Below are 20654 nucleotides of genomic sequence, written 5' to 3'. Positions count from 1 at the left end.
TTTGTCTAGTCCCAGTTTTCAATCAAAGCAGCATAAAGCGTTATTGTCGCCTGCTAAGCACATCGTGTGACACACAGATGACGGATTTTTATTTTATGTAGATAGGTAAGTGGGTTACAGCTTTTAAGACAGAGCCTTTTGTTACCTGCAGTTCAGAAATTGTGATTCTTCTATTAGCACAGCGAGCTATGAAGGACCTTGTAACCGTCACTGTCTTATATATCACATCCTGGACATTGATTTACACACTTACATGATTTATTGTCAATGTTTACATCAAGCAATTAGAATTTGTAAACTGCGGCACTGTCACCCCGTAGGGCTATCTGGGCACCGAGGAAGCTGTGTCTCTGCGGAAAAGCCAGAAATTGAGTCTTTTTCGGACGTCCACCAGGTAGTGTACTGTTCGTCGGTGGAGGGGCAGGTTGTTCTAGGTCTTGGCGGTGGTGTCGGAGAAGGAGTGTCCACCACTATGTTTGCGACTGATTTGGAGGTGAGGGCGTGTAAGGAGGAAATAAGGTGTTTATTTATTCATTTATAAAGTTCTATATAGCGCGCACATGATCCCGACGGATATCAGAGCGCTTTACAATTTGAGGGAAAGGAAGGTAATAGTAGCAGTACAATTGTCAGAAGGGGTACCAACCTAAACAAATCACATATGCATATCAAACAAAAGGTTACAATCGAAAGGGACAATAAAGGGTAAGATAAAAACTGGAACATAGCGAACTGGGAGGGGAGAAAGTGACTAGTAAAGCAGAATAACACCAAACGCAGGACTTGGGGTGTAGGTCCAAAGCATTAGAGCAAAGGATCCGAGACCCTTTTAAGGTAGGAACTTGTTCATGAGGTGTCTTGAGGGTTGATTGAATTTCAGTCGATGGGTGATGTAGGATGATCCTTGATCATGGAGAGCTTTGTAGGCTTGCATGAGTACCTTGTGCTGGCATCTCTTCTGGGTGAGCCAGTGGAGGCTTCTGAGCTGGGGTGTGATGTATGATTGTTTGGGGAGGTCCAGGTTGGGTCTGGCTGCAGTGTTCTGTATGGTCTGGAGTCTTCTGGGAACCTGGGTGGAGATTCTGGCCTAGAGAACGTTTCCATAGTCCAGACGACTGGTGACGAGGGCCTGAGTGCCGGTCTTTCTGCTGTTGATTGGGATCCATCTGAAGATTCTGTGGAGCATGGGCAGAGTGTGGAAGCAGGAGGAGGCGACTGCGTTGACTTGTCGTTTCATGGTCAGTTGGCGGTCGAGGATGATCCCCAGGTACGTGCACGGTCTGTTGGCGCAGGGGTTGGTCCGAGTTCAGCTGGTCACCAGCTGTGGTCCCAGTTGGAGGTGTTGTTCCTAAAGATCAGTACTTCTGTCTTGTCAGTGTACAGTATGAGGCTGTTACATATGATGTAAAGTGCTCTGACACCCTGCATTGATTTAAGTAGCGCTATAAAAGAAATAAAATAGTGGTATTTAAAAATTGTCATTTGTGTAAATACTGGGACAGGTCAACACATCTGACATTCGTACAATGCATGCATATATCTCATATACAGGGACCGAACAAAGTCAAAAGCAAGCCTCTCAAGTACCTGTGAAATGATAAGCCGTGTGCCTTTGTTTCACTCCCTTGCATTTGAATCTAAGTGTAAGACACCAGAACACGCCCAGCCAGGAAACAAGAAAATAAGGAGGCCGGTAGGGCCCTTAACTTCGTCCTTTATCTTTAGCCCCGGTGGAGGTGAAAATAACAAAGCACCCTTGCCGCCTGTATGGTGCTGCTAGGAATGTAACACAGACAACGTGCAGATGCTGCTGAACATGTTCCGGTTGCTGAAAATTACACCGGGACAAGTTCCGCGTATTTCAGTGGGGCCCAACTTCTTGGCAGGGTGGACGGCTTCTATCTTGTGAAAATAGTGTTTAGACGCCATCTACTCGTGTGTTTTACCCCGACTTGTGCCCTGCTGGCACCTAATCTACATGTCTAAGAATAAAGTGATTCATCCAGGAAAGCGGTGGAATTGGAGAGCTGTATTACAGGTTGCTTGGGTCACTCTTTCATCCGTTGAGAAGACAGTCGTAATTTCAGGTCACAGACCCGAAGGGGGTAGGAGCGGAGCTTTGCAGTTCCCATGGTCCATGCATGAGGGGCTCATCCACTCAAGGCCTTTGCTTTCCATTCTGAAACTTTCTGTGCTAATGTTACGGTGGGGTAAACAGGACCACTACACTCAGAATACAAAGACTGGATGGACCACTCGTCCATGGAACTGCGAGACTAGAGATCTGTTGGAGTTGTACAAGAGCATGTGGTGCATTTTGCAAAAGACTGTGGATTTCCAGAGGTGCCACGTTTCCAAGGTCCATGCGCATCCTGATTTTTTCTTAGAATTCTGGGACTTGTAGTCCTGGTTTTATATTTTGTTAAATTAATAATAGAAGACTCAGATTTCTAAAGGAAAACTAGGAATGGCCTTGCTAGTTATGCATGACCATGGGAAACTAGGCAGCCATAGATTTTGAAAATAGTGAATGTGAGTAGTCCTCTGGTTCGTTTCAGTGCCCAGAGCAGGCATAGAATACAGGGCCCTCACGTTTCCTAAGTCCATGCCTAGGTAGCTGATACATTCCAGGTTTCTGTTTTTAAAGATTTGACACTTTTGATGGTTTTATATTGGGTTAAATAAGACTAGAAAGCCCAGCTGCAATGTATGACCATGAATTAGATACGATACGCAAGCATGGATCTGGGAAACCTGGTAGCGCTGAGATTACCTGATGACTCCATGACATACAAGACATTATTTTTTATGCCTTAGCTTTCTCCCAACGGGGTGTTGCATGCTGAGAGTTGCTTTCCTGGTTCTCGTAAACTAAACAAATTGTACTCACACATGCCAAAACAATAATTGTAAAATATATAGACCAGAGGGTGGGGGAGGGGCATCTGGTAAACTTGTTAGATAATAAATAAATAAAGCATACAAATGGCCACCACTTGTTGGGGGGGAGTTGGGGATATACGCACCATTGGGATATAGCTATCGACATTAACCGCATATTGCATCACAGGGAATGTATGACAGAGCATGTTAGGGATCGGAGGTTGCCAACATCTGTAGGGAATGGTTTTTCGAGATGATTGATGAAGGCTGTGCTTATGTAATGCGGATTGTATAAAACCCAATAAAATTTGTTTAAAAAAAAATAAAATAAAGCATACAAATGGTGCGTGCGCTGTTAGAAGACTAAGGATGGGAAAATAGGAGCTTGATCGGTTTGTGAGCTGCTGGTGACTTGAGGGTTGTTTACCACAAGGCCCTTGTGATCACCTTCCAGAGTCTGGATCCCTAGCGGGTGATCACTGGGTCTGGGTGATTGATCACTCCTCCTCAACAGGACACATACTTACCAGTTCGGTGCTTTCATTTGACAACCTAATGTGTTCTGGGATTTGTAGTTGTGGTTTGCTGTAATTGAGCCAGTTGAGTCTAATTCGATTGTTAAGAATGATTGGTAGCAGAACGGCCAGGACTGGAAAGAAGCATTGTGTCAGCTGTCAAGTAGCCACAAAGCCATGTGCGATATCTCATGGCAGGGTTCTCAAAAGTCAGTCCTGGAGGGCCTGATCCATGGCAGGTTTTAAGACAACTACATTTATGTAATGGGGATATGCTAAAAATCTGGCATGGTCCAGCCCTCCAGAACCAACTTTGGAGAACCCTGTCTTAAGGGATGTATGACGTTACAACGCATACTTTTACAACGCCTACCTTTACATCGCAAGTTTTACAACGCATACCATTACAACGCATAATGCTTTTGGGCGCTGGATAGTGAATAGTTTAATTTACTATTCCAACTCCAGTCCCCGTGGACACTAGGGAAGGTTATTGGATAGTAGATTAACCTATTCCCTATCCTAGAGCGCCCCCAAGCGCTATGCGTTGTAATAGTTTGCGTTGTAAAAGTTGCGTCGTAATGGTAGTGCGTTGTAAAAGTTTCGTTGTAAAGGATGTTTCCCGTCTTAAGGGAAAGCTGGTGTGAGGCAGCCTCACAATGCATTCTGGTACTTGTAGTCACATATTGTGTAAGAGGGAAAAACAATGTCAGAATGCAAAGATATGGTGGTAGAAATACCAAGACTAAATGGACTGGACCACATGAGACGGGCTGTTTGACAAATGTGCACAATGTAGCTACTGGGATAACCTACTCCGCTACCTCAATTGAATGAATGAGTGAATGAATGAAATCATTTGTAGAGAACAACAGGTACTTTGGAAAGAAGTGTGCTGGGGCTGATAAAGAGGAACGTGAGGCTAAGGTTATCAGGAGATACATTGTCACTAGCTATACAATGTCACAGTCGTGTGTTTATTTACACCAATCGTTATCTTCGTCTTTCTTAGTTCAATTGGAGCACCTACAGCACCCAAAATATATCTGATGTCAAACTATCTCAGGAGCTCCCCCTCTTTTGTGGTATGGAGTCTTCCGGTGACGTAGTTGCTGGCCTGGACGCACAGGGATAGCTACACACTGCTGTAGGCCCCTATACTAGTACAGCGCTCTGACACCTTTGGGTAAAGTCGGCGCTATATAAAAATGCATTAAATAAATAAATAAATATATATATATATATATAAAATAGTCCAGGTGAAGGCGTAAAACTACAAGTCCCAGCAGGCCTAGCGCCTTTGAACTGAGACTGATTCAGCCTCCCCGGTGGCACGCGGGGCCCCTCGCGGCTCAGTCAGTGAGAGTGCGTCGCGGTCCCCTGGCAGGGCAGTCTCTCGCAGCTCCGTTCTGCTCGGTGTGTGTGTTTCTATAAAAAGAAACGCCGCAGCCCGCGCGCGCTCCTCCGGGGAGCGGCCACCTTGCAGGCGGCTATTTTTAGCCCGCCTTGTTATTTTCGCTCCATTCAGCAGATGCCTGCAGGGACCCCTCCTGGGGGAGAAAATACTAATTACCACACAGTTCATCCTTCCACGCACGATTTCTCTCTCTCGCTGCTTAAAATTGTAAATTGATTGAAGGCGGCGAGATGTAAAGGGCTCTTTTAACATTTTCTTCGGAGTCCACAGGGGGAGGAAGAGAGGGGCGCTTTATGCCTGATGTAAAATTTATAGCACAGCCAGTCCATGCGGTTTCTTTCCAGAGATGCACGTCCGCCATCCTCTGTTCGCGTGAGCACAGGGGGGACATCTCACAGAGGGCAAAAATACCAGAGAGCGCTGCTTTAAATTTAGAATGTTATGTTTCCCGATTCTGCGAATTTTAATTATATAAATAAATCATTAGGAGACCTGGCAGTGTAGTGAGGAGATAACATATAAAATGCAGTACTTGGCACAATACTCCTGCATTGTCTCAGCGCCTAACAAAGTTTGTTGAGAAAGACTGTTGCCTAGTGAGTGGTACTCCTTTTATCTGCCTCGACAGGATGAAAGTAGGGGGTAGGAGAGAGAGCAAATTAACAGGGAGAGCTGTAACAAGGTTGTGGCTCGGCTCTAAGAGCCCGTGTAGGACCCAAACTCTGAAAATGTTTGCTATGTAAATCATCCAACAAACAACACATAATATATGCTAAAGTCTCTTCAAAATTCAAACAAACATCTGCAATGCAATAGGCCTTGTATTTACGCGAGTTTGAGCTATTGGTATTGTAAATGACAATGCCTTTTATTTATTTTTTGGTTTTTAAAACATAAATAAAAGGCATTTGAAAGCTCACCCTTTACAGGTAATCTGAGCCGAGGATTAAAGTGCAGCGAGCTGCCACTTCGGAAGTGGAGAACAGCTCAGTAAAGCGCTCCAATACCTTCGGGTCGGTTTGCGCTTGCTGTTGCTGGAGAGTGTGTCCAAAGAGACATTTGCTGCCAAAGAGTTTCTTTCTCTTTGGATACATTTCACAGAGGAAAAAAATGAGAAAGGAGAGTAAAAAGCCCTTTGTTGAAGTCATGGTTTTTAGCAAGTGAGCGGAGGAGCAAACCTAAAGCATATTCACGTTTAACATAGATGTTTTTTTCAGAAAATAAACACGCCAGATCTAGTGGCCTTTACATCACGCACCTTTGACCTCCCTAAAGGCATCGCTGTGTTGCCCCCTCTGCCTCCCATGGCCCCTGAAGAGCTCCCCGTTTGCTACGAGTTAAACAAGCTGGTGGTCGCAACTGCGTATGAGAGATGCTCTTCCTGCAGTAAGAGAAACTCGTTAAAGAAAATATTGCTTACAGACTAAAGAAGACGTACTGTATAACAACCGAAGTAAAAGGGCCAGTCCTCATGAAAGGTTACAAATGAGGACAAGGCGGTACTACGGAGGGACTAACAAGCCTAACGGATCAGAAGCCAGCATTTACGAAGGACAATCACACAAGCCAATGACAAATATGGGCGGAGAGTGGGCAGGGCTTCAAGTACATACTCCAATACATCATGGCTCACAGAGCAGCGCATGTGCGACCCAGTCTCCACCTAAAAGTGTATTTCTTTAACGTGCAGAAAGTTTTACAGTAATGTGAGGTGACACATTATAACACTACACTAAGAAGTACGTATTGAAGGTGATAGTTCTTTTTATCATGAACCATTTGTTAAGTAAGAAGGCAAGCCAGTTGTCGTGTACACCCTGTACGGGACCCAGATTTTTATAGAGCAGCATTATAGTCTATTAAATCAAGCAAAGTAGGTTTTGTACGAATGGTATCATTAGTCACATGTTTGAAAAGAAAAGCACACATTTTCAAAGCTCGGCTCGGCTCGTACACGGACTCTAGGAGCCAAACCAGACACTATGCTCGGCTCTCCCTGTTAATTTGTTGGCTCATCCACCTCTAGTCCTGGGCTTACCTCACACAAACCGTTGTCAGGCTCTCTGTTTCAGCAGAAGCAAATGAAGACTACAACAACCAGAATGCACTGGTTGTCAAGTGAATGTACAAGGTTGGAAGCTTGGTGGCCCACTGACATGCAGAAGTAAGGCAACCCTAACTTAAAGTTGTTTGACGAATCCGTCGTAGAAAAACCTTGGTCCCAGTCCTTGGTTTCCTGTTCATAAATCAACGCCCTCCGGGAACGTAATCTTGGTCTCCTTAAGGTTTAGACTAAGAGAGGTGAAAAGAATGTATTCTGATAAATTGTACAGTGGTGTCAAGGAGTTATGTACCTGAGACGCAATCTGTGACAGAGCTTTTAAGTTTCCAAAGTCCAGAAATGAGGAGTAACTCTTCGTGTCCCAGTTTTTGCTTGCCGCCTGGGATTTGTAGTCATGTTTATCCCGTTGTGAAATGAGGACTTCAGGTCCCAGAATGCAAAGTCAAAAACCTTGTCTGAGGACCTATTCATGCATGAATTTGGGACATTTGAGAGCTCTGATCTGTGACTTGCAGATTTAGCAAGGATTTTTGTAAAAAGTGCATTAGCCCAGTGAGTTATCTTACCGGAACACATATTTGTAACCTTTTGTAATGTCTGTCTCAGCAACACTGCTTTAGTTGCCCCACAACAATAGTAGATGCACATAACTCCATGTCATGAGTGACGTCTTTAGACAGCCTTGTGATTTTAGCCCAGTTGCATTGTGGGACAGTAGGACAAGTTCAAAGAATGAAAGCAACACTACAACTCCCACAATGCAGAGTTTAACCAGCAAAAGCCAGGATTGGCAGAGGTTGATTGTCTCCTAATACATAGACCCACTTGTCAGCTACGATTCAATGACACCTGCCTGCTGGTCTGTGTAATGGTACATGTATGTTGGACTTTGTGAACGTGGGTGTCTTGGTCCCTGTGCATGGGTACCCTTTGTTGAATACCTCTTTTTGCATACCCAGTACAAACAACAGACCTATTGACTTTATCATTGCTTGTTAACATAGCCCTCTTGCAGACACATTGTTTGCTTGACAGGCTTTATTTATTGAGGTTTCACACAGTATCCTGTGAGGTCACATGCCGCATCCTGGTTCTTAATACTTAGATACATAAGGGTTGTCCACATGAGATCCGTAATGCTCTCTGCAAGGTTATTTTTCTTCACAGAAGCATAGATCGCTTCAGTAGCAGGTAGGGACCACCCGGCCCTTAAAGTATGGCCTTTTCCTTTCATCTTCACCGCACAGCTCCCAACCTCACCTTGGCGGTCTTTTTGCGAACAGACAGCTTGCCCCCTTTGGTAGGCCAGGCCTAAAAATGAACGTGGTACATGTGCGCAGCACCAAAAAAAAGAAATACCAAATTTGTAGCTTAGTTAAATAGAAAAAACTTTAATGGGTAAAATGGTTGCTTTCAATTGTGTTCTCCATGTGTTTGTTGCTGCAGCACTTTTCGACCTGAGTGGGATGGGTATGCCCAGATGTGGGTCCCTTGCTCGCTGCGCCACTGGATTCAAACTAGCCTGGCTGATGCGGAGTGATAGCCTAAAACCAGTCCTAGGATGCTTGTTTCCTGTCCAGGAATGACCCGGTTTGGCATTTTGGGCTGGACTGTTCCCATGAGCGGCAGGGTCAAGACTGATTTTCATATGGCTGGGTCCAAACTGGGGTGGCATAGTGACCAAAAAAAAGAAGGATTTAACCCAGATCGCTTGACTATGGGTGAATATTTGATTTATTCAGCATTCTGTCCATCATTTGTGGCTGCAGCACTTTTTGGACTAAGTGGGATGGTATGCCCAGTGGTGGGTCCCTTGCTCGTTGTGTCACGGATTCAAGCTAGCTTGGCTGATGAGGGGTAATACCCCGAAACTGGTTCCAGGATGCTTGTTTCTGGTCCAGGGTGGACCTGGTTTGGCAGTTCGGGCTAAACTGTTCCCACGAGGAGCTGGGTCAAGACCAATTTACATATGGCTGGGTCCAAACTGGGGTGGCGTACTGATCAAGAGAACAATGGATTTAACCCAGATCGCTTGACTATGGGTGAATATTTGATTTATTCAGCATTCTGTCCATCATTTGTGGCTGCAGCACTTTTTGTACTAAGTGGGATGGTATGCCCAGTGGTGGGTCCCTTGCTCGTTGTGTCACGGATTCAAGCTAGCTTGGCTGATGAGGGGTAATACCCCGAAACTGGTTCCAGGATGCTTGTTTCTGGTCCAGGGTGGACCTGGTTTGGCAGTTCGGGCTAAACTGTTCCCACGAGGAGCTGGGTCAAGACCAATTTACATATGGCTGGGTCCAAACTGGGGTGGCGTACTGATCAAGAGAACAATGGATTTAACCCAGATCTCTTGACCGGGTGTAAATGTTTGATTTATTCAGCATTCCGTCCATCATTTGTTGCCGCAGCATTATATGTATTTCAGGCATTGTCATGAGTGATTTTATATATCGGAGTGAGTAGTTTAAGATTGCTTCTGCCCTTTCAATGAAGCCAGGTGGTGCTCTGTGGACTAGGACTTGGGCAGTTTTCTAGCACTGTAACACTGCAATATTGTGGCTGTATTTTGTATGACTTTTCAATCTAATGATGCCATCACCACGAAGCCAGAGCATGTTACAGAAAGCAGGTTTTGTTTCCATGGTTTCTTGTCCACCCAGAGAAGATATAATTTTGCGTCAGAGGTGACAGTGGCTCGAAGACGTCTCCTTGTTTACCTGTGTACCCTTAAATATAACTTTACAAAATATAAATTAGATTTATTTAACTTAAAATGTTTTGTTATCAATATTTGTCATTTAGGGTTGGAATAGTCCTTGAGAGGCAAGACATCAGTTTTGGATCCTTCTGCAGTGACTTATGTTTTATTATTAATTTTGATGATCAGAACAGTTTGGGATCATTATCTACAGTTATGCAAAATTCACTTAATTTCCTTTCGCATATGTTTGTGAAATTTTGGAAAAAGTACTTGAAATTAGTTGCACTGAAAAACTGGATTTTATAGCTTTTTTCGACTAAAATGCGTCCTTGCGTCGATTGTGCACACAAGGATGCATTTCACGCAAAAAAGGGCAAATAACACAAGTGCTGCAAACAACAGGCTCCTCCGTTCTTTTCGTTCACATTATTCCAGTGCTACCGCAATAAGCTTTTTACCCATGGATTTGAAATGATGTGACATTGGCGGATCACATTTAGGAAATGTGGCGTAACCAGCATAACGTGAAATGCCATACATAAATTACACGAGATTGTGCCAGCGTAATGAAAATTTCTCCTGAGCCTAGCCATTCTGAAGCAAAACTTTCAATATCACTGCTACTCCAGCAGTCAATGTAACGTTTATGACACGTTGAGGTAAAGGTAAATTTGTGAGACCTCCATAAATAGAGAAGCAGTGCTTAATTTGAGCCAGTGCTTTCCATTGCTTGGCACCGGCAGTTAATTGTCCACACTGGTGCTTGTGACAGTCTGCCACAAGGTGGCACTGTCTAATTAATTTAGAGATGACCACAACAACAGACAATTATTAATTCAATATGCATTAAAAATTACTATTACCTGCCGCGAAAGCCATTCGTATAGCTTTGGGGGGCTGGCATAGTCCGAATTGTCACACATGTAGGAGTGTGATGGTAAGTAGTCGCGTAGTTTCTATCATTGGCAGCATGGCACGGTCAATGTGCGATGCAAGCTGCAGTGGCCTCCTGACGAGAGCCCTGGCACTTTTTGTTTTGTAAATTAAGCACTTTAGAGAAGGAAGACCCTTTCCAAGCTTGTCTTTGTTGCTGTCCCTACCTCCACCCCCTCTGAACACTGTCTGCTTTTCTGTGATTGAATTTTGTACTTTGGCCCTGAACATAGCCTCCACCCTCCCTTACCACCAGATTCAGCATTTGCCACACCAGTTGCACAGTCGAGAAATGTAAGCCCTAGGGCAATTGTTGAAAGGTCTGAGCTGAAATGCCACCATAATAAAAGCCTCAAACATTTTTCAGGCAAACAACAATTCAAGTGTGTGATGTGAGTTATATATATGGTCAACACTATATATTATATACATATTATTGCTTTCACCCTTCACAAACTAAACATGTGTTGGCTCTTGCTTGATGCCCCTTGCCTAAGCCTGAAGAAGTAAAATCAATAAAAAGTTCAAGTTCATGCATTTATAAAGCGCACTACTCACCCAGAGGGTCTCAAGGCGCTGAAAGACAAAGTCTGGGGAGGCTTTACTTGAATTTGGTGTTTAATTCAAAGTGACTTCAATTAACTCATCAATTTTGTTGTGTATATCTGGTCTATGTTTAAAAATATATCCTCTCCATCACTGCTACATGTCCCGGGATTGAGGAAGGTGATGGTAGTCACAGAAAGTTCTATTAGTAAGATTACCTGATAACCTAGTGTGATCGGGCCCACTATCTTGTGGTACTGGGCTTTAATTTTATAACACTATGGACGCAATTGGACTGAAGCTCCAGATGACAATTGCGTTGCGTAGATGGACCAATTGGACTAGCATATGGAGCCCCAAAGGGCCTGGAGTTTTCTAGTCACTTTGTCCCTGAGAAATACAGGCCCATCCACAGCACATCTGCATGTCTTTATCATTAACCACCGCAGCGCAGGGGGTATGTGGGGGGGGGGGGCGAGCTCCATGGTCCCTCTTGCACTGTACACAGATGACGGGCCCATGGCATGAGAACTGCTGACTGGGTCATCCATGTACTTTGCAGGGGGGTCCCCTCAAGTTTTGTTACGCCGCTGGTCTCTACCTGGGTCTTTATTACTACAGACCGAAGCAAAGAGTAAAACTCATCTCAAGAAAGACTCATTGTCTCCTTGTCATATTTTCTGCTTCCTCGACCTAACTCAAGAGACTCTCGGACACAAGTTTCCCTTCTGTAGAGGGCTGCGCTACCCTGGTCCTGAGCATCAAGCAAGCATATTACTTTCCCAGGATGTACGTTGTTACAACGCATGCTTTTACTACGCATGCTTTTACAACGCAGGTTTTTCAACGCAAGTCGTTACAACTACTTGCGTTGGGGGGTGCTGGATAGTAAATAGTTTAATTTACTATTCCAACTCCAGTCCCCGTGGATAGTAGGGAAGGTGTTGGATAGTAAATTAAACTATTACCTATCCTAGAGCGCCCCCAGCGCAATTCGTTGTAATGACTTGCGTTGAAAAACCTACGTTGTAAAGGCACTGTGTGGTAAAAGTTGCGTTGTAAAGGATGTTTCCCACTTTCCGACAGCAGTGGTCTCTTATTTCTCAGGAACAAAAGACACTTCACATCATACAGACAGAACATGTACTACAGTTTTCACTATTTTTAGGTCTAGCCTAGAGACAGTGTTTAGCTGTTTTTTCCAGTCTCATGTATCCCCAAAATAAATAAACAATAAATACATGTATCGTCCGTAAAAGGAGGGACTTTGGGTCAGCTCCCTTCTTCCATTGGTCTGTTAAACTGTAATCCACATTTTGGTTCTGTCCACCACAGCATACAGTATGGGGCAGTGGATCAGTCCACTTCAGCCGCTGGTTGTTTGGCATTTTGAATGATGGCATTTTCCCTGATCACATGTGCACATCTGCCTAAAAAGAAGTGCCCTTCAGTGCCAGGGCCGATTGTCAATTACTTTATATTACCAATATTTTTTACTTCCAAACTTATCCTTATTTCTTTTTAGTTATGCTTGTGTATTTGAATAATGTCATAAAGTTGACACTCTCAGGTGAATGTTTTGCGCTTTATAAATTTCCTTTTCATTTAATTTCATTTAATTTCAATTCAAAGCAAATAATGTTTTTCCAATGTGCCGATGAGAATATATTTAATTTTGATGTGTTAATACAATACCTACCTGCTAAGAAGCACCCGTCATATTCTATTAAAATTATCTGTTATGGTTAATCTCTTAAATGTATTCTTTATTAAATATAGCCACCAAGTTCTCTTTTTCTTCTTCCTTTGTTACACATACTTGCATCATGAAATAAGAAATTAAGAATGAAAAGCGTTGGTCTATATCACTTTTTCACTAACAGTGCAAATTAAATTCTAGCAATAAAAATGTGCACTTGTGAAAGACAACACAAGATGGGAAAGCTTTTTAAAATACTGGTTGCCACCACAACAATAAATCCAGTACATCTTTGGTGATATGGTGCAGTACACATGGAGATATTGTAAGAGTAATAATTATTTGCTCACTGATGACATGGTAACAGCTACTGAGAGCTTGTGAGCGTTTTGGTGTAAGATTCGATGCACGAGCTTAGAAGTGTTGGGGTGACCTGTCTCTGTTTTGAGCCACTTTATTTAATAATGTCCCTTTTAGACACCAATCGAAGTGGACTCTGTGTTCTTAGATTATCCACTAGTCGTAATTGCAGCATTTCTGTCCACCAGGTATTGTCCTTGAATGCATAAGTACTTCCCACAACTTTTTCAGGATCTGCCTCAAACTGAAACACTGGAATGTATGTTTGCATTTTTAGTTCTGGGTTTTGTCATTGCTACAGTGAAACGTGCCAATTGATAGCAATAAACTTAAAGCGGCCCTTGAAACCACCTCTTTCAAGCAATGGCTTTCTTCAGCCAGCCTCTTTCAGCCACTGGCTTGCGATTTTGTCAGTCTCGACTTGGCTCAGTCCAATGGAGTATTTATCTTTCCCCTAATACTATTGACTGTTTGGGTGTACCCTTCCACCTCCACTTGTGCAATCACATTGAACTGCATTTAGGACTACTTTATAACTATAACTTTATCTGTCTTCTCTGCTGGCGACATTCAGTATTCAGCTAAAGTTGCCTGTGTTAGCCATTTAAATCCATAACTATTGGCTTTGCCAGTGTTTGTTTTATTTGCACTGGTGACTGGTGTACACCTTTTACATAGAATTCAGCTTAAAAAACAAGTTGACAAAGGATTTCATATTCTATTGGTAGGAGTTTCTCAGTAAAAATCGAAGTTATTTTCAATTAGAAAATGAATTTGCAGGCATAGCTTACCTTCCAGTCTCAATTGCCTAAAGCTATCAGGATCAGTGGTTAAACAAAGACCTCTGTAGCCCCTGCAGTGCAGGAGGTCCCACCAAGCTCCAAGGGGCCCCTTCAGCACAGTACCCTGGCCTGAGAGCTCCTAAGTGAGTTCAGAGTACTTTGCAGGGGAACCCCCTCAAGTTTCGTTAATCCACTGATAAGGATAGTTAAGTCTCTACTGCTCACTGGTCTAGGTAGCCACACGCCCTGTTCTAGAGCGTAATCTGTGCCTAGCGACCACCTGGCACAATTGAGCTGGAAGAAGTGGACATGGGCAGGTGATCCTGAGATTCCTCAATTACTTTTGAAGTTAGAGCGGACTGGTTCACATTCGATTTTCTCGTGAGATTACATAAAGTATATTTAGTGAGTAACTACAAAACGAATTTTGCTAAATTTCACGTGATTATCACGAATTCTACAAAAGCAACATTTCATAATTTTGGACACCCTATCCGTAACTTTATAAAATAGAGCCCTTTGAAAGTCAAGTCATGGAGTGACGAGCGGGGGGACCTCTTCTCCTTGATCAGATGCCATGAGCAGGACTGCAGACCAGCCTTGCATCTTCTGCATCTGGGAGAGAAGAGCATACATTAGCCATCTGTCCAAGTAAGGAAGGAATGGAACTTGTTATCGTGCAGAATATCCACCACCACCACCGCATCGTGCAGAATATCCACCACCACCACCGCATCGTGCAGAATATCCACCACCACCACCGCTAAAAACCTTTGTGACAACTGTTGGTGCAGGTGACTAAAATACCTCGCCCTGGTAATAGCAGGATACCTCTCTAAAGAGAAGAAAACCAGGGTCCTCTCAGGATATGGAAAGACGTACATCAGTATCCTGCTCTTCAAGCACTAATGGAAAAGTGCCCGATGCATCAACTCTACGATGAGCTAACTGTCCCTCATCTTGAATGTGCAATATACTGAATAGAGTTGTTTACTCATTCCTGGTTTAGGACTGCCCAGAATTTGTCAAATGGTTTTCAGATGAGGAGTAGAATGGAGAGGACTTCTAGCCTCCGTTCTCCCCGCCGTACTGGTGGTACCGCACTCTTTGCTCATAGAGCGCGACTAGCACTGAGGAAGGTGGACCTCTTGACCAGACATTGGAAGAGAGGAGTTGAATAAAAACTGGGTTCTGGTGAAGAGACATACCTGTTCTTGATCTCTTGGGGTGCGCAGAATCAGAGACGCCTGAGTTTCACCTTTCCTGAAGAAATGGAGATTGTCTCAGATGAGATATGGCCTTTACAGCTGTCACGGTCCTGCCTAAGGAATAATCTGGCTGACAAAAGGGTGAAGCCAGATTTTTCCGCAAATAGCAAAATGGCCATCCCAGGCTCTGATTTGACAGGGGCCACCTTGGAGCTTATGAAGATGACAGACACAAAGGGCTGACTCCAGCAGATGAGCATGGTTTGGAGCCCATCACTCAGAAACCTTTTTAGGTCTGGCTTGCCCTCACAGCTGTCTGCAAGACATATAGTTAATAGTTAATTAAAATTCCCCCATGACATCTGGGGGAAAACAATGCCAGACCTTGACATTACAAATTACTGGCAAACCTCAAATACAATCGCTGGCCGTGTAGTAAAATCTGCTCCACTGAAGAAAAAACACCTATTTACGATACACAGAGCGTACTGGACCCCTAAAAAGTTGTCAAAGATCAAAAATAACACAGTAAAAAAGTGCCCTAAATGTGGGGCAGAAAGAGCAGATGACCTGCACATGTTCTGGGAGTGTGAAATGCTGGAGGAATACTGGGACCAGATTGGTAAAACACTATCCGCGGTATTAGAGCAACACATCGAGGTAAGCATTGAATTGATTATCTTTGGGGTTGGTTATAATGCACACCCTACCACACTGTCTTAGGGCCAAGAAAGTATTCTTTTCTTACTAATTCTATTAGCCAGGAGGGAAATTTGTATCAATTGGATAATCAAACACCACAACGATACCCTGACTGGCTTAATTCAGTATTAAGGGAATATAAGCTGGATAAACAGGGGAAGTACAGTAAGAAAAATAGGTTCTGGAGTATCTGGGAAAGGTTCAATATTTCAACATCTAGGGGGTTCAATGATTAAGGCAATAGTAACAACGATTTCAAGCGGGTCTTGAACCGAGTAGTCAACATGACTAGCTCCCCCTCCTCCGATAATCGTCTACCTAGATATGGACAAAAAGGGGCCCCTAAGGACAAGGTAAACCGCACCTCCCGAAGGACAAAAGTGGCCACAGTGGACTAGGTTCACACCAAATAACGGGGCCTCTGACTCCTCCATATTCTAATTTTGCTTGATGAGGACAAAAAAAAAAATTGTTAATTAAGTAATATGTGCATAGAGTGGCCTTTGGCTCCACCAATAGAAGCCTCTTTCTTTCACTTTATGCTATTGCCTGTTTGGTGTATCATTCCACATCCTATGGAGTGTTTGCACGGCAAGAGGGACTATTTTACATATTAAAAGTAGACTGAATCCTCACCCATGAAATTATTTAGCGCTTAGAAGCATTCTATACAGAAGACAATCGTTTTAAGACGCTTTTGCCCATATTACCTTGAGAACCTGGTGATCCCTACCTGCTGTACGGGAGGTGTTGAAAAGCGACCTGGACATCGTTGGCGGACCCGCTCCCCTGTGCTGGTGCTCCCGCTTTCCCCCCGCAGCCACAGCTTTTCATCCACAGTGCGGCAGCCGAGCGGGGGAGAGCTCCTGGGGCCATTAAAAACTACAAGACCGGGGAGACCTTGCGGCCGGAAGCCGTATACCGGAACAACGCGCCAGGAGGCGCACAAATATCCGCGTCACTCCCGGTGGAGAGAGACGCTTTTGCCCATATTACCTTGAGAACCTAGTGATCCCTACCTGCTGTGAGGGAGGTGTTGAAACGCGACCTGGACACCGTTGGCGGACCCGCTCCCCTGTGCTGGTGCTCCCGATTTCCCCCCGCAGCCGCAGCTTTTCATCCACAGTGCGGCCGCCGAGCGGGGTAGAGAGCTCCTGGGGCCATTAAAAACTACAAGACCCGGGAGACCTTGCGGCCGGAAGCCACAAACCGGGACAACGCGCCAGGAGACGCACAAATATCCGTGTCCCTCCCGGTGGAGCGAGACGCTTTTGCCCATATTACCTTGAGAACCTGGTGATCCCTACCTGCTGTACGGGAGGTGTTGAAATGCGACTTGGACATCGTTGGCGGACCCGCTCCCCTGTGCTGGTGCTCCCGCTTTCCCCCCGCAGCCGCAGCTTTTCATCCACAGTGCGGCCGCCGAGCAGGGGAGAGCTCCTGGGGCCATTAAAAACTACAAGACCCGGGAGACCTTGCGGCCGGAAGCCGCATACCGGGACAACACGCCAGGAGGCGCACAAATATCCGCGTCACTCCCCGCGGCGCGGGAGCGCCCGGCTAAGCCCGGGACAAGGGCGGGACCGTCTGTGGCCGTCAGGGGCTGGTAAGGCTGGGCTGGGCCACCCCCCCTTGGTTTTACTCGATTAGACTTATCCGGACATTGCTGTGGACCAAAAGGTATTTATTGCATCTGACTTATTGGTCATTTTACTGTGAACAAATGGGTATACACACCCCTGTAGCCATACGGTCCAGCACTAGACAGAAAAAGTGCACTACTACTCCACTACCAACCCTGACTGCTATAGACAGAATGCTACAAAAAACTATTAGGGTGGTAGTAACTGCAACTGAAAACACCTAGAGATGTCTCTCGCTCCCCCCAAACATGTGTCTCCCCCAATTACACAATAACATCATCGGACTACAGACAAACTCTACTGACTCTATATTATTGGATTCTTATGTAGACCTAACAAGGGTAGAGAACAACATTCCTATCTCTCCAGTTTAAGATCTACTTCCTGGATCATTTTCGACTACTAGCAGGCTCTCGCAAACACCGTCTTTGCAGCCCGGAGGCCAAATCATGGAATCTTCTCTTGCATCAGCTAATTCCATACTGGGGTCTCTAATGCGGGGCACCACTCCAAATGTATCAGCTAGGCCACCTAGTAGGATTACCAATGAGGAAGTTAGCCATCTAAGTAACAATAATTTAATACCAGCTCAGGAGATATTTGTGAGTAACAATTCTCCTTCTTTACAAAAGTCTAATAGTCACCCTCATTATCGAGCTGACTTAGGAGGTACTGCAAAAGGGAAAACTGCAGAAACTGCACAAAAAGTGCGGAAACCAAGAGCACAAAAAAATGGTGGATTCTGCAAATACTGAAACAGGGCTTTCAATAGGTAGAGATGTAGAAGGGGCTGAGGGTGCTCAAGGGGGCCTAATTCAAACTACAAGGGATGTTGGAGAGTCGGTGTTAAAAATTGAGCACATTGTAAAATCCCTAATCCTCCCTCTCCTTGAAAGGATAAAGATGATAAATGACAAGTTAGAGAAATTCGAACAGCTAACCCTAGATCATTTTACCTCATTAAAAAAACCTGATAAAACTGGAAGTTAGAGGGAGAATGGCGAACACGCCCCCCCCCCCCAAGGACCCTGTAATTACTATAGAGACTACACCTGATGCAGCTACTAGGAAATCCACAGAGGTAGTAACCCGCAAGGATTCGATTAATAACAATCAGACTAAAAAAGTCCCTAGTAAGACTGCACAACGCTCAGTAACTAATCCAGGTAAAACCGCATTGGAGAAGGCTGCTTGTCCAGAAGATGTGCAAAAACCAAAAAACAACCACAATAGCAAGCGGTCATCTCCACTGATTACGGTTGATCTACCACCAGAATCATTGCCCTATGTAATAGCGCTTACTGGCGTCCCAGAACTAAAGAATGGAAAACCAGAATCCTACCAAGAGTTAAAAAACAAGGTGATATTCTGGTTGAATAATAACTGGCCAATCCCCAGGTATCTTAATGGAGAAATACTGTTTGTAAGAAGGGTTAATTGGATAGGAAACAGACCAAAAGATATACAGGGTGATACAGTTATTATTAATTTTAGGGACACCAATATGGTAAGATTAATTTGCAATGAATATTCTTTCATGGATAGGGGCCCCATCCAAATAAAAAATCTCACCTATTTTTATGGTTCGAATCCTATGCGATCTTTTGGATACGTGAACACTAGGGCTCATGAGATATTGCTGGGAGGTTTTAATGCCTACCCTCCGGTAGCCACAAAAAATCTCTTTACAGAATTATATGGGCTAGAAGAGGTTGACTGACTGGAAACAATTAAAGAGAGAGAAATAAGAGGTATAATAGTTCATCACAACCAGGGGGTTGAGGCTAGGTGTAATACAAGGGATGTAGCCAACCAGGGCTCCCGATCGTAGTCATTGGATAGGTTGGGTAATCGCAACCCTTCAACATCATTAATGGAAGGGGATACAAATATGGTTCACAAACAATTTTACGGTAACGACCTCGCCGAAGCTAAAATAATTTCCTGGAATATTGCCGGAATAAGGAAAAATATGTCTGACCCAGTATGGCATGAGTATATTAACACTGGGGACCTTATTCTATTTCAGGAAACTTGGGGAGTAGACAACTACTTTAAAGTAGGATACAGGTCATTCTACATACCGGCCCTAAACATAAATAAAGGTAGACCATCTGGCGGGTTGATAATCTGGGCAAGAATTACATTGGGTGCTGTTTTTAAACAAATAGACTTTAATAGCCCTGATATCATAGTTATAAAATCCCAAGATATCAAAGGACGGGTAGTCTGTATTATTAACATCTATAACAGACCACTGTCGTCAAATAAAGAATCAGAAACGATAGCCCAATTAAATAATATTATTTCTAGCCTAGACCACAGAAGTGCGCTGATCATAGGAGACTTCAATAGGAAGTTCGAACCAGTTATTGGCTTAGAAGATATCTATGGGGAAGAAGATAATGTTAACAACATCCCCTGTCTTGATGTAAGCCATACTATACCCTGCACAAACGGTGCCCTCCAACTCTTAAAATTAACAATGGAATATGGGCTCCGTGCCTGTAACGGGCGCTTACCGACAGATTGCCCAAGTAAACCTACTTTTAAGAGAGGTTCCTACATAAGCCACTTAGACTATATACTGGTCTCTATGTGTCTATGGCCAATGATTTTGGATTTAAAGGTGGATAGTCGTATCGAAAGTGACCATTCCCCATTTATTTTGACTATTCATAGCTCAGTACTTGTGCTCCCAACGAAGCTGGCCTACTCTTATCAAATCCATCTGATGATCCCCTAGAGTCCAATAACCGCAGGTCCCTAAAATGGCCCGCTGTTATGGGCAATATGGGTATGATTAAGAAAATGTATGACCTCTATGTTACGTTAATGTCACCTCTAGCTGATATTAACACTGAGGGTTCACCTTTAATAGAAGTGCATGGGAATCTTATGCTCCAGCTTAGTGGGATCCTTTTAGAAGGGACTAAAAGTGCCAAACCTTGTCGGAATTACCATCTGAAGTAAGGACTCTGGTATAATAGAGCCTGTCGCCAGGCCAAATCAGAGTTAATAAAAGTTGTAAAAGGGAACCAAATAAATAGTATTAGGGACAAAAGAAAGAATTATAAAAAAACGATTTTACTAGCAAAAAAGGGATGGGACAAAAAGTTTGGTCGGAAATGCTCTTAGCATGTAAATTGAAAGACCAATCCTTATTCTGGAAGCTTGTCGCTGGGGGTACAAAAAATGGA

At 44.0% G+C, this 20654-nt stretch overlaps 2 protein-coding genes across 13 annotated transcripts in view; one reads left to right on the top strand and one right to left on the bottom strand.

Moving 5' to 3' along the window:
- The window catches only part of LOC144785288 (uncharacterized), an 850769-nt gene that overhangs the window by 381628 nt on the left and 448487 nt on the right, over positions 1-20654 (bottom strand). The window lies entirely within an intron of this gene.
- Positions 1-20654, top strand: part of DGKK (diacylglycerol kinase kappa) — a 556369-nt gene that overhangs the window by 219273 nt on the left and 316442 nt on the right. The gene's annotated exons all lie outside the window — the stretch shown is intronic.

Source organism: Lissotriton helveticus, chromosome 10 (genome assembly GCF_964261635.1).
Source record: "Lissotriton helveticus chromosome 10, aLisHel1.1, whole genome shotgun sequence".
NCBI classification, from domain to species: Eukaryota; Metazoa; Chordata; class Amphibia; order Caudata; family Salamandridae; genus Lissotriton; species Lissotriton helveticus.
This window is presented reverse-complemented; position numbering and strand designations above follow the sequence as displayed.